General features: G+C 37.0%; 1 protein-coding gene across 1 annotated transcript in view; it reads left to right on the plus strand.

The window, feature by feature from the left end:
• Positions 1-15,723, plus strand: part of bmp2k (BMP2 inducible kinase) — a 44,866-nt gene that overhangs the window by 4,698 nt on the left and 24,445 nt on the right. The gene's annotated exons all lie outside the window — the stretch shown is intronic.

The raw sequence follows: 15,723 nt of genomic DNA on the forward strand, positions 1-15,723 counted from the left end.
ACAATATTGTGGCAACAGCCCTGGTAAGATCATTTCGGTTCTTTACTTTTAATGAAGATGATTGTGTGTTGATGAATGACTTTCACTTTGATTTGCGATAGTTTGCACGTTGGCTTGATGAATAGATGCTCATCTGTGGTGATGCGTGTTCCACTAACGCCGTCATATCTGGCTATAACATGACATATAGCCTAGGCCTATAAAACGCTCTCACATGTTTATTTCTTAGCATTTTTGGGATAAGTCAAATTTACATAGGGTAAACGTACCTATTAAGCTCAAGTACCCATTAAGCACACTACCATCTTGGAGCTCAGATTATAAAAAGAAACAGCAATGTATTATCCTATTTGATGTATTAACCAATTGATGTGTTTGTTACTATATACCTCCTGTAATTTTAAACCAATCAGACCTTTGCACACTGAGATATGTGTGTCCATGTGTTCACACTGTCTGGCGGCTATTTTCAAAGCTGTCTGAAAACTTTCACCAGAAGAGGAGCCCCTCAGATGTGCATTTTTTATATGTTTAAGCCTTTATTTTGAAGAAGTACATCTTCTTATTGCAAAATTAAGAGATTAATGTTTAGACTTTTGAATATTATAACCTGGAACCTGGATGTGGGAAATAATTACAGTTAGATCTAAAAGATAGTTTTAGCAACATAGCCCAGATGCTACGAACATAGCTAGCTTACTAGCTGTATAAGATTGTGTGCTACATTAATATATTACTTCACAGGAATTAATGGCTTGTACTTTTAAATCCATAATATTATAATTTTACATTTTATTGATAGTCTGTGGTTTTAAACTGCTGTAATTTTTAAAGAATTCATATTATTGTTAGGTGAGCTTAAAGGGTGCACTACTATGACAATCACACAGCTTCAGTGTGACATCAATTAGAAAAAGCATAATTTCATAGATATTGTCTATAATAGTTGTTCATATTAAAATTGGTATAAACTTAATACATTACCTAGATTATTAATTTAGCTAAATATTTTCCTTTAAATTTTTATTTAATATTTATTAATTAAAAAATGTTTTTGCTCCAATTAAGCACAGTGTGTGCTCCCTTTAAGCTCACCCACATTAAACGTCTATGTAAATACTTAATAATCAGAATTTAAATATTAACTGATGGTTGTCACTATGTTAATCTTCAAAAAAATGATTAATAAACTTATTTTCACAGTCTTAAGACGACAAAAGCTAGACGAAACTATAGTGTATGCCCAAAGATGAAAGAGGCATGTCATACAAAGAAGGAGCCATCAGAAACCTGTCGTATCTGTCCAAGAAGTTTGGAGTAGACAGGAAAGCTCTGACCCAGAGAGTTAAAGGGATACTCCACTTTTTTTGGAAATAAGCTCATTTTACAACTCCGCCAGAGTTAAACAGTTGAGTTTTACCGTTTTCGAATCCATTCAGCCGATCTCCGGGTCTGGCGGTACCACTTTTAGCATAGCTTAGCATAATGAATTGAACCGGACAAGACCATTAGCATCTCTCTCAAAAAAATTACCAAAGAGTTTCGATATTTTTCCTATTTAAAACTTGACTCTTCTGTAGTTACATCGTGTACTAAGACGGACGGAAAATGAAAAGGTGCGATTTTGAGAGTATAGTTCCTAGCCATATCAGCCTAGAAAATTTAAACTTTACATTTTCCGTCGGTCTTATTACACGATGTAACTACAGAAGAGTCGAGTTTTAAATAGGAAAAATATCGAAACTCTTTGGTCATTTTTTTGAGAGAGATGCTAATGGTCTTGTCCGGTTCAATTCATTATGCTAAGCTATGCTAAAAGTGGTACCGCCAGACCCGGAGATCGGCTGAATGGATTCGAAAACGGTAAAACTCAACTGTTTAACTCTGGGGGAGTTGTAAAATGAGCCAATTTCCAAAAAAAGTGGAGTATCCCTTTAAGGAGCACATTGGTTTGTTTTGTTATTTGATTTTTCAATATGGGTTACATAGCTGAACGTGGACTAGTCTAGATGTTGCAATGAGTTTGAATGACACATCACTATGAATAGGATAGGCTACCTGATCAAATTGAATGCCTTGTTGCTTGATTTTAGTGTTCTGTTTTTTTGTGATTGACTCTGTACCTTCAAATAAAACTTTTTTCAATTATTCCTTAAAAAGGTTGTTTAAAATAAACAAGATTTTTTAATAAAACTTGTTGTGAGCTTATTGGGAACAGGGGTGTGCTTAAAGGGTACAAAATGTACCCATTAAGCACAGCCAGACTTTTTATATTTAATGATGTACATCTTAATTGAAATACTTTTGTCATTTAAAATAAAATGAAATATTATAGTGTGAGAGATTAATATTTTATTTTAAAATAACTTCTTGTACTAAAACCAATATCTTGTGCACTAAAAATGTCTCAATGTAGATTTTGGTGAGCTTAATAGGTACGTTTACCCTATGTAGTTTCAACAACCAGATGCATTTACTCTTGTCCAGTTTCGTCTGGAATGCGTCTCAGATCTCCTCCTGAAGTGGTTTGAGCGATCGGGTTTAAATCCGTCTCGAATGCGTTTCGGAGGGCATTTACACCTGGTCTTTTCACGATCGGATAGCTATCCGATCACAGAAAACGGATGAAGTGGCCATGCATGGGTCTCTGTTCAAGAACGCCGGCTCGCAGCTGCAGGTTCCGCTGTTTTAGAGCACCGCAGGGCATATCTTCAAGTCTACCGAACGTCCAGTTTCACTGCCACAAGTTGATCTTCTTGTAATAAAGATCTCATCGAGGACAAACAAACTGTATTTTTGTATTTTCATTGCATTTTTAATTTATAAAAAGTTGAAGAAATAATGAATTTCAATATAAAAATATTAATGATTAATCGATAGTCAATCGTTAATTCTCCCGACGATCGACTAAGAAAATTTAATCGAATGCCCATCCCTAGCGTGAACTCGGCAATCGACTACTTTGGACTTCACCCGAAAGCAGGATGTAAACAGAGGTATTTGCGCTGGCTTAAATAACATCATTTTTATACATTTCTTTCACATCTACTGCAGTCAGATTCACTCGTGTTCACTCAGAAGGAATCACTCACATTTTCTGTGCACTTGTAATGACACATCAAGGATGTTAAGAGGCTAAAAGCAGGTTTAGTACTTGCCCCATTGAAGTCAACAGGGTGCAAATTTTAAAAATAGAATAACTCGGTGTAGGCAACACCGATTTTTGTCGTTGTTCTCTGTATTGACAGCACTCCAAATGTACAAAAAAATGAGCTCAATGTTAAAATTGACTGGAGTTCTCCTTTAAGTTCTGTTATGCTTTGCAACAAAGTCCTTAAACATTTAGCCCTAAAAGTGTGTGTGTGTATGTGTATATATATATATATATATATATATGTATGACATGAAACAGTGTGAATTGTCAAAAAAAAAAAAAAAAAATTTTTCATCGCTTCCACTGCATGCTTAAGTTAATTATCTCAGGCCAGGCTTTTGTCTTGTGCGCAAGAGTGACTGATTATAGCGGCAGGCTTGGGTGTTTTTCCCCCATCTTTAAAAAAAAAAAAAAAAGGGTTTGGTTTAGATTTTGAGTAGCCTACTTTAAAGCCGGTTAGCAGACAGGACTAGCCATCGAGGCACGCCATGTCTTGGTCACCGAACGCGTCATTCTGTACTTTTGTGCTCAAGTAAAAAAAAAAATCAGTGAATATAATTGCCAAACAGGCAAGGTGACATTGATGCATGAGTAAAATAACAACGAGTTATATATATAATTTAATGTATTTAATGGATAACTATGTGAGTGGCATGGTGGGATTTAGAGAATCATCCGGTGTCGTACCTGGACTCCTAGAAACAATGTGCTTGAATTTTAGGACGCTCTGTGTCGTCCGTCAGACCGCCTTTAATAATCTCCATAACTCAAATATTGTAATACAGCTGTGTAGTTTAGTAAATGTTGAACTTGTTTAAAAGTCAGTGGTCCATTAGACAATGTTTTGTTTAGCCTATTGTGTGAGATTTCTAAGTTGTTAATACATTTGAGACTTCTTTTTTTTTTTTTTTATTGGCTGCAACTAGTATATCACAATCTGTGGCACATGCAGGGCACAATGCTATGCATCTTTTCTACAGATAACCAAATTACAAGTAATAGCGAGCGACACAAAGTAAAACAAAGACACAACTGAAATAAACTGGTTTTTCAGGTAGGTCTAACAGAAGTTTTCAGGTTGCCTATAGAAATCGAATGTAAAAGACACTGTATAGTCATCACTGTATAAATTAAATAGTTTAATCCTTAAAGTTACAAAAATTATTCATTCAAGAGCAGTGAGATCTTTGTGTTTTGTTATTTGACACAGACAGCAGTAGGAATATCAGGCTGCTGTCACTTTAAGACCGAATGCATCTATCCAATGTACTGTTTATATGCGTTATCTTTCTCAAATGTTTACTTTCTCGAGGATTCTTGCCAAGATGGGCATTTTGACATACTTTTGTCTTGATTTGTCCATTCAAGCACAAAGAATTGAAAGAGAACTAGCCCTGTGTGTGCGCATGCTAAGGATGTGTGCGCACAGAAAACTTCTTACACAGTGCACAAGTACTGAAATTAGTTATTTTGCGTCTTTTTGCACTTGAATGCTTAAATTGGCAAGACTTAAAACGTGCAACTGATAATGATTTGTGATGATTTGCACTGGCCCGATCGTCTTTCATGCTGGCCCCGACTCATTGGGAGGTCCTTTTTGTCAAGCCCTGACAGGTGAGTTTAAACGAGAATGCACACTTTGGCAGGAATGCAAAGACGCACATTGTGTGACTGTGAAGATGTGGAGAGTGTCTTGTCAGTCATCTCTCCCTACTCTTGTCACGTGATAAGTGAAATCTGACTCCTGCACTGTGCTGTGACTCACTTTTAGTTAATTGAAGCATCTGTTGTCCAACTGAACTAAATGTTTTTTATTTCTATGGTGTGGGGGCGGTGCCATGTTCACCAAATAATGTAATGGTGTATAGCCTATCCGAACACTTGTCTCACATCGGTAACACTGACTTCTACAGCAAGCCTGGTCTATTGTAAATGTCTTTATGGTAACAAATGATTTACTTGAAAAATACCTTGAAATTAAGTTCATTCAGCGCTTTATTGTAAAATCTCCTCTTTTCACACCTCATCCCTGTGCTGTTTGTCAATGTGTCTGTTATCTTATGGTTTCTCTTTGGTGTGTCACCTCCCATTTTTTATATCTGTGTTATCTTCAGATGACATAACATTTAGCACAGTCCTCCAGTGGCAGTATGCCAGTGAATTAAAACAATCATTCAAAGGAACCTGCCGAGATAAAGGTTTGAAACCAGAAGTGTGGCCTCTTTACCTATTAAAACACCCTTTGCTTAATTTTACTAATCTAAAAATTATCGAAACTTCTTTGGTCTGACTGCATTGGCCAAAGCCGACATTCTTCTAGTGGCACTTGTGAGAGATGACAAAGACATGATTGTCAGGTTTTCCTCACTCTTCTGTGAGGACCCATTTCTGCTTTTAACATTTCAGCTGTACCTCACACACACATTTCTTACACTGCTCTGAGAAAATAGGTCACTCAAGCTTTGTGAGCCAGAGTGGGGTTGGCATCTCGCACAGTGTGTTGGCTCAAAAGAGTTCCTTAAGCAATTCTCTGTCAAAACACTAGTACTCTAAGATTATCTAACTGTGATTTAGCTTTAATCCCTTTGTCTAAATCAGTATGTTGCTGGTTGCATGTGGTGAATCGTCTTTGGCAACTGTTTTGTGTTTTGTCTGGCTTCTGACCAGATCCACTTGTTGTCCTGAACAATGTAGATTGTTTAGACGGCAGAGTGAGGCTTATTAGATGTCTTTTACATTGATATTGATGGGGAGTTAGAGCAGACTGTCGTACCATAAAGTAAATGAATTGTTAATAGCATGCACTTAAAATAAGCTTTTGCTAAAAATATAAACATTGTTTTGTTGTATTCATCAAGTCTGTGAGAAAGAAAATGAAGACCATCTGTAATGTTCCAAAAAAGAATGAGAAGTCAACCTCATGTTGCCATCAAGGAGGTTGTCGCAAAGTGCAGAATCTCTAAGCTTCTCTCCAAAAGCAGACATGTCTCTATTTTTAGAGGGTCAGCCTGTGCCAGAGATAAATTTGTGAGCATCATTGTGGTGTAAGTTGGAGGACTCAAGGGAAACTGATTAGGCAGTGTTCAGGGTCCCCGCGGGTCCTTAAAAAGTCTTAAAACGTCTTAAATAAAATATACGTTTTTTAAGGTCTTAAAATGTATTAAATTTCACTAATTTTTGAAGAGTGGCATTAAATTTCATCTGGGCGGCATTAAATTTCATCTGGCGGAGTTTCTCCTTTTGTCGGGAGAAACTACCGGTATTTTCCATTTCACCAGCGCACGTCCCTGTCTAAAGACAGTAAAAAGTAGCGTGTGCCTAGCACAGGCATCACACACCATTTAGGGGGCAGTACGTGTTTTCCGTAGGCCTGTCATAGAAACAGACGAAGAAGTTTAGTGGCAGACGCGAGCTAAGATAGGGAAGTGCAAATTTAATGATAACTGGCTCAATGATGAGAAATATAGCGGCTGGTTACAAAAAAACGACGGTATACGAAGTGCGGTGGGCTGCAAAGCCCTTGACGCGCATATGAAAGGGGAGAAGCACAAGCGCGACAGTCAGGCAACAACTGTCCCCATTCAGCTGTTTGCCTACATCGAGATTTTTTATCCAAAAAGTCAAGGATAGTCTATCTACATACGTGACTTTCACGTTTCCATGGTAATCAGTCACTCGTGCATCACGCCCAAATGCACGCAACCGCGTGGCCGCGCCGAATAATTTTCATAGAGGTCGCAATGAGTTCAAAACGGCAAAAAAACTCTTCACTCCTTATTCACAAAAAAGTCAAGCACTGCAAGTAAGTTGTCATCTATAATTCATGTGGTATTCGAATTGTGTTGCACAATGCGGATAACTCAGCCTATTTCTCTTGTTGAATAATTAACAAGTTTTGTTGTAAATTTAAAATATTCACTAACTGTTTTTATTCGTAATATCTTTTGAAGTAGTTTTAAAAGGTTTGCAATTGGAAAGTTTTAGTAAGACTCTGCTAGGCTATTAAGGAAATGTAATTTTGCCCAAAATAACAACTTTTATTTTAAGTAAATGTTATTTTTTAAATCAGCTTAATCCAGTGTGATTTTACCATATTATCATGCTTAACACTGATCATTTAAATAATTGTAATGCAATGATCAGATGCAGATATCTAAATCAGAGAATATAACGTTAGGTTTGGGTGGTTGGCCGGTGGATTATTTATTTTTAACAGTGGATTCGAGTGACTCAAAGTGCACCAGATTAATGAATTTATCTTTAAAATGTACAAAATTTTCTTTTTATTAGCTTACTTTATTAACTAGTAAAATACATGATCAGGATTTTACCATAAGTATATGAAGTATAAGTATACTTTTTTTATAGCCTATAAAGTATACGGTATACTGAACATCTGCATTTCTTTTTTTCTGTTGTATTGCTTTAAAAATAAATAGCATTTTAAGCCAATTAAAGGTGCTGTATGTAGCTTTTCAACCAAAACGAATCATTTTTTTATTGCCTGTGTGTGAAGGGGTTGTAATCTCACATTAAAATTATCCACTTTGCGGGTTTTGCTATTACCTCTGAAAGCAAGTATTCTTATTTTTATTTGAAGGTCCCGGGTCAGATTTACTGCCAGTGACGTCACCTGCATGCGCGCTCCAGAGCCTCTCGCCTCGTCTAGCCTACTGACTTTACACTCAACAGCGACGACACTGCAACTTATGACATGGACTTATGACTTATGCAACGTATGACATGTCTGATAACACTAAGAAACGACCTGCGCCCAGCAAAACACAGACTCCAACACAAACTCCACATATTGATAAAAAACAACAAAAAAACGTTTTTTTCTGCTGAAGCTCGTAAGGCGCCAGACGTGAATCGGATGAACTTCGGGTAAAAAACACGGATCAACATCGGCAGGGCATTTGAATAATGGAGAAACCTTATCTACAAACCTAGAATGTACATTTCCTGAAGAAAATGTGAAGTAGTGCTTGCAGCACGGCAAAATTCGGCACGGTTGATATGATCCATACTTATCATGGTAGGAGCATGGAGCATTAGTTCAATGTCAAGCTGATAAAAGTAGCCTATTATTGTAACGTTGCAGTGGGAGTTTACCTGAGTTTCCAGCATGTTGTGGGATGCTTTGTGTGTTACGTCCGGTTGTGTCTCAGTCTGGCCGGTTCCCACAGTGCTCGCTCATAAATTCGAGCACGCGTAAGAGCACGCGCTTGTAAACGTATTGGTTGCAATCTGAAACATCACAGCTAGAGGCCGCTAAAAACTACATACAGCACCTTTAAGGAAAAACCTGTCAACAAGCCTGAAAAAAGAATTGGTAGTTATTCTGTCCCCCTCACTTTTGAAGTGATGGCTAGGCTACGGCCCTGAGGCTAACATTACAGCCGCATTGGTGTCTTTGGGGCACCATTTTGCATTCTCCCCAACTAATACACTGAAGGCTGAAATGCTGTGGGTTTTGCACACGGTTAGCCGACATCACTCCTATACATCCAACGAAGACATAAGCACTTCAGGGCAATGTTCCCTGAGGAATGTGCAAAAACATTTAGTTGTGGCAGGGACAAAACCTCTTCTCTTACTCGATTTGGACTTGTTCAGTACATAAAAAGGGGACTTCTGTCAAGTGTGAATCAAGGCAGCTTCGTTGTCATGTTTGACGAAAGCATGAATTGGACCACCAAAGGCTATTAAGACTATTTGCACTGTTGCTCAAATACAAATGTGCTTTGTTAACCTGAACACCCTAGAGTGTCATTTTTATATATATATTTTTTCCATGGTAATGGTCTTAATTTTTATTCTTGAAGGTCTTAAAAAGGTCTTAAAAGTCATTAAATTTGTTGATCAAAAATGTGCAGATACCCTGGTGTTCTTTAACAGATATTTGTAGGGATGCACCGAAATGAAAATTCTGGGCCAAAACCAAAAATTCAGGATATATTTGGCCGAAAACCGAAAATAAATAAATAAATTAACAACCAATCAATCAAACTTATTTAATAATCAGCACTCAAATAGCTAAAACTAAGTTGTACAAACTTTTAAATTGCACCTGAGGCAGTTTTTATATTAACCTTTTAATAACAGAATTGCTTCTACCTCAGTTTTGTTGGTGAAATTTTATTTAAACATTTAAATTACAATAAACTGTAATCACCTGTTTTTATGACATATTTATTTAAACATACTTTAAATAACGAAGACATCACTAAAAGGTTAAGTAAAAATATAGTGAATTTGTAATGCAGTGCATAGCCTATATTTAGCAAAATGCTCTTTAGTGTTATTTATTATAGAGTTAGAATAGGCTAGCTTTCTTGAGGTAAATGTAACGTTAGGCTGAGTGACGTATAGCCAACAATCTCAACAATTTTTACTTTTTTTTTTTTTATGTCTTTCCCCTGTTGAAACAACGATTGAGTGATTAATTTCAGTAGCTTAAATGAATATTAAATGCATATTTATTTGATATACCTCGTTTCAGTGGCTGTTTGATATAAATGTTGGCTCATCTGATTGAAAAGAAAAAAAAAGAAAAGAAAAAAGATTTCAGACCAGTACATAAATATCAAGATTTAAAAAAAATCAAGATTCTTTTTTTTTTTCAAACACCACAAATGTTTTTAAGCTTTATTTCCAGCTCTAATTTGGAGTCATCTGTATTTTCAGAGCTGTAGGAATGACCCAGAACAGCCAGGCAAATGTCCTCTGTTTGCCCTCTTATACACAGCAGAATCAACATTTGTGATCGTCAGCACATCAGGCCACTGGCGGGGGGGATTTCAATTCTGGCTCCATTACTGGAGAGGAGAAGGTCTAAACTTGGGCTAGATCTGCTGGAAACATCCCTGTGGACAATTCCATTTGCTAGGGTACCTATCATTTCTCCATATTTGTGAATCCTCTAAATTATTCCGAGAGGATGGCGTGTAGAGGAGTAATAAATAGAATGTAAAAGTAATGTTTCTCAGAGATTCAGCATGCCGTTAATTTAGTGAAGTGGGCCATTTCTTTGTCATATGGTTGGTCTCACTCTCAAACGTTTCATGCTGTTCGATTCAAATTAAAGATACCTACACAATATAATATTGTCAAGATTTCAAAAGATAGTCTTGAAGTTGACACCCTCACACTTCTATTAACTCTCAAATCCTCACTGAGCCATGGGAAGTTTAGCTTTTTATTTGCATCCTGTTGGGTTTCATCCAGTTCAGCATCCTGTTCTTTTCTTCATTTCCATTCTGTTAAGTTTCATCCTGTTCATTGTTTTGCCAAACATATAATTAAATTGCCTGAGCTTAAACAGAGCATATTTCTCAGACTATGTTTACATGTGCACCAACAATGCGATTATTTCTAATAATCAGAGTAAGGTCTTAATCGCAGTAAGATCACTCCAGTTTACATGCAATTTTCATTATTCTGATTATTCGCTAATGAGTATGGAGGTAGGCATACAGTATGCATGTTACCGGCCATTGTTTTAATCTACTCTCATCAAATTCAAAATACATTTTTATAGACGTTCTGGATATTATTTGGCGCAGTGATGAACATTGCAATGGTGGGTTTGCCTACGCTGCCGCCGCGTTCTTCGCGCTGTCTGGATGAAGATATGGAGCAGAGACTGCGCAGCAAGTTGTTGACACAGTTTAGCGATTTGGAGAAGAGATAACTTCAGAGTAATGTCATGTAGATCATTCATGAATTTGTGTGAACAACACACGTCATCCGTGTACGTCCGCACTCCGCACACATGCACACTTTGGTCAGAACGGTAATAATGCGATTAAGGTGTTTACATGCCTGTTTATTGCAATTAAAATCGGCATACGCCACACAGTTTAATGCGAATATGGTTACTACGATTGAGCTTAATCGCATTAGTTTGATCGACCTATTGTGTTTACATGAGGTAAAGTTTAATCGCAATATTGCCGAAATCCCATTAGCCTATAATCGCATTGAGGGTGCATGTAAACGTACTGATAGGTATACCATTCCCATAGCATCAGCCACGCAGCATCTTGTTCCCTATTCAGGGAACCAAGGTTACATAATAGGCTATTGTTATGTAAACGGTTAAATGAAAATTAGCATAATTTACTTTCATGTTCCAAACCTGTATAATATTTTTCTTCTGTGGAACAAAAATAAGTTATTTAGAGAATTCTCTGTGTTTTATATCTATACAACCAACCTAGACTGCTCCAGTTTTCAGAAGTTTCATTTTTGGGTGAAAAATACACAAGAACATTTGCTCAAAGCATAACACTTCAATCGCATAATCTCGCAGGTGAACTTCACCTTCTCTGCCAGATAATGAGCCATGACATGAAGCTAATGCTGACATTCCACCAAAAGAGAGGAAGCTAAACCTCTGGCCTGATTTAAGAACTTCAGGCCGTACCATATGGGCACCATCAGCGGACATCAACACCACTGACACTTCCAACATTTTGGATTTGTTAAATCGCTTGCCTTGGGCCCTCGTGTGAGGAATTAGGGGCCGCCTTCATTCTTTGCCTGATGTCCCTTAGGTTAACAAAATGGTTAACAAAATGATGTGTAACCAATCTCTTGCTACTGTTCTAGATCACTGGAAGAAATAAGTGACAGAATATGTCAATATGACAGTGAAAGTAAGTCAGAATAGCGCCTGACCTATATCATAATCCAGTGTTCAGTGTTACGAATATTTTATGGCCTGACTACACTTCCTGTTTATCGTAAAAAAAAAACTGCCGCCTTGCACAACATGTCTTGTCTTGTGATTCCAGACACTTTCTATCAGTGTCAGTGTCTTTACTTTATTGTCCTGCTTGCACAAAAGATAGCGGTGTATGGGTCTGTAGTTCACCCAAAAATGTGATTGTGTACTCAACCTCATGTTGTTCTGAACCGGTATGACTTCTGAAGAACACAAAAGAAGATATTTTGGATAATGTTTCAGCTATTTTTGTCCATACAATGAAAATCAGTAGTGTCCAAAACAACATTGGACCTCACTGACTTTTATTGTGTATATACCAAAAACATGTTTCTAAACATTCTTTTTGTGCGTGTGTCTTCCAAAGAAGAAAGTCACATAGCTTTTGATCAACATTGGCTGAGTGAATGATGACAGAGTTGTCATTTTTCGATGAAGACTCCAATAAACAACAAAGTTTGTGTGTGCATTTCTGCACCTCTGGAAGCACTTGGGCTTAGTAATGAGAAGCATGTTAGTGTGACACTGAACTATTATTTGTCTATATTAGTCATCAGCTGCATGCAACTGCTTTCCTTGCTCAACGACAGGGTGAACCATGGCACACTTTCTGAGCTGCGTCTGAGTTCTCTATTCTGTGCACTTTGTTCATTCTTTGTGCTTCCACATGGTTAGTGGAACTGTTGTGGGATGTCATGCTGTATATGCAACTCATTGTGAACAGGCAGGAATTGCTTTTAAGCTCTTTTTTTTTTGCATTCATGTAGCCTACTGAGATGAGTTATCTTTTTAGTAGCAGCCTGGCTAAGTATTCTTTGTATCTGGATGTGGTTGTGGAGCACAATACGGATACGGATTAGATGCCCATCATGTGTTGCCTAGAAAGCTTTGTCGTGCCCCTCCCTTTTGCTGCCCACAGTCATGAACCTGTGTCATTTTCCAAATGATGTACTATAAACTGTGCACTTATACTATATGAACTATAGTATGTACTAGGGCTGCACGATTAATCGAAATGAAACCGCATGTGATTTGGCAAAGACACACCTCTGAATGTAGGTCAGTGATTGTGATAGGTGATATGGCAATATAGCATTACCCTGCCCCTCCAGTGTTATAACACTGTATGTTAAATTGTTTTCTTTAAGTGCCAACAAAAGGGCATTACTACAATTTGGGTTCTAAGGTCATGGAAAACCTGGATGGTTTTAAAATTGTGATTTCTATTTTTATTTTTATTTTATTTTTACAGGTGTGTCAAAGTCAGGGAAATTAATAATCTTCAAAAATATAGGCTATATCATTCCAGTTATGCTCAGCTCTAAAATATTTTGTCAAGGAGAGATTGCTCTTTGTGAATGCAGTTGCTTTGATTTTATCCAGTAGGGTAATCATACAGTAAAAATCATTGTTGTACACCTGTGCAACATGGTTTAAGTAGCAGTGTAACATAAATATCTTCAGGTCATTTGTTATATCCGAGTTAAACGAATTATTGAAAAAGAAAAAAATGGAGGGCGGAGGCTTGGTTCTGTCGATCAGTTGTTGATTAAATGGAGGCGTAGGCTATATGAAGGTGAGCTTTAGGGTGGTTGCAAGAAAGAGGCGAAGTTTAAGCAGATTAAATAATTGAAGTCTAGCATGTCACTAGATAGAAGTCTGTCTTTTTACCAGAAGATCAAGGTATGACGTAAAACAAAAAAATGTATGCATGATGAATATTTCACAATAAGATATTCAACATGTTTACACAATAAATGAATTTAATTTTCATGTCAACTTTAATTATTTTGTAGTCTTTAAACATATTCCAAGTTTATGTTGAGATTTCTCTGTTTTTCTTTACATTTTCAAGGTCCTTATTAGTGGTTCTCCATACAAATTTATTTTCAATTCATGGTGGCTAAACAAGCATGAGTTTGTTAGGCAACAAGTGCGGCATTGTGGGTCCTCCTTTGTGCCAGGGCACTCTCTTTCTGCGGACCGCTCCGTGACTCAGCATGCTGTTAATGAGAAAATGCTCACCAGTCATACGTTGCCAGGATTCATTCACCCTGGAACTGATGGGAGAAGTGTTGCGGAGGCATGGCGTCCCTCTTTGCTGCATGTTGGTTCAGAGCCCCTCACCACTGTGTAGGCGGTCAGTACTCGCATTCATTGAGTTTCACTGAATCACAGAGGCTTAAGCAAGGTGGCTAGATATTAAAATGGTGTTTTTTTTGTTTAGTTTTTTAACTTATTGGCATTATTTTTAATAAGCATTTTTACAATTTAAATTGACTCTCACCATTTAAATTCAAGCTGCTGTTGTTGTGTCCCATATGGAATCAGTTTATTAACCCTCATTGCTTTTTACAGTTTACTTCCATGTTTTTTAGTATCTCCGTGACCTTTACTGGAACTTGACTGTATTTTCCTTATGCAAAGATAATATTTGGCTTCAGAAGAGTTGGAATTTACCACACAAGTTGTACGATCTACTTTTATAGAAGTTATAAGTGCCTTTTTCATTTTTGAGGCTTGACAGCCGTGTAACGGAAAAAAGCACTGTCATCTTTTTTTGTCAGAATGTCAGAATTTCAGGTGAACTAACCTTATAAGGTTGTCTTTCTCCTAAGGCTAACTTTGTTCACAAGCAACTGCCAACAGTGAGCCCATCCCTAACTTGGCTTAAGACTGCCTCACTCTATTATAATTTCCTCCTGAAAATACATTTTATGTATTGAGCAACTGAGCAACTAAGCAATATCAGAGGACTTGCACTGGGAGGACATCTTGAGCTCTCTGTCTCATACCTGCATTTAATATGAGCCAGACTGACAGAAGGTCACAATGATCCCTGAACTCATCTTGGGTTGATATTAGGGGAAAAATCGATTCTGAAATTGATAGAAACTTGTTGCTTAAAATAATGCATTTATCGATTACATTGTTTCGCCACTAAATGGCGACAAGTGACTGTTAAAAAATGTATTTGTTATTAAATCATTTATTCAAGAGAATGTAGTATTGTATGATGCTTCTGAAGCAAAAGTCATGCTTCTGAAATGTGATGATTTGTTTTTGTAAATATGACTCATATACGTACAGTCTGTATAAGTGTATGATTTAACTATTCCCGATGGTTTTGTTTTAAAAAAAATTGCAATATCGCAATACTTGTAGAATCACAATTCTTAAAAAAAATACATAGCGTATTGGCACCCAAGTATCGTGATAGTATCGAATCGGGAGATGGGTGTATCGTCCCAGCCCTAGTTGATATAAAGTTTAGCCTTTTCTGTCCTTCTGTCCACTCATTCAGCAGGGAGCATACGTCTTCCAGTTTTAGATGAGAGAAAAAGCAGAATGAAAGAACTCTCTTACAAACGATGTCTTCCATGTTCTTCAAAAATTAGACGTGGGCTGTTGTAATGGGTTTTAAATTATTCTGTTCCGACTCTCATTTCTGGTGCACAGTGCTACCCACACCTGTCTCTGTTTAAATGGCAGTGTAGTTGCTGCCAGTGATATCAAACATTTAGCTTATTTCAGCCACACACCATCTCTCCAAAACCCTACCCTCCAAACCAAAGACATTTCAGCAATCGGTCATTTCCAAAAGCATTTCAGCATTTTATTGTTTTGTTTTAATTTATTCCTTTTTTATAAAATTTATAAACAATGGGGTTGTGCCGATAGACGACGATATTGTGTAGTGACGACAGCCAGAGATATCATCAAAAGCATTAGCTATCAGCGATATCAAGAGGATTTGGCATTTCCAATTAATGTATTAAATTCTTCTTCTTCTTTTTCTTATTATTATTTGCCTATGATTATTATTAAATTAATATTA

The sequence above is a fragment of the Scardinius erythrophthalmus genome (genome assembly GCF_964197995.2).
Source record: "Scardinius erythrophthalmus genome assembly, chromosome: 5".
NCBI classification, from domain to species: domain Eukaryota; kingdom Metazoa; phylum Chordata; class Actinopteri; order Cypriniformes; family Leuciscidae; genus Scardinius; species Scardinius erythrophthalmus.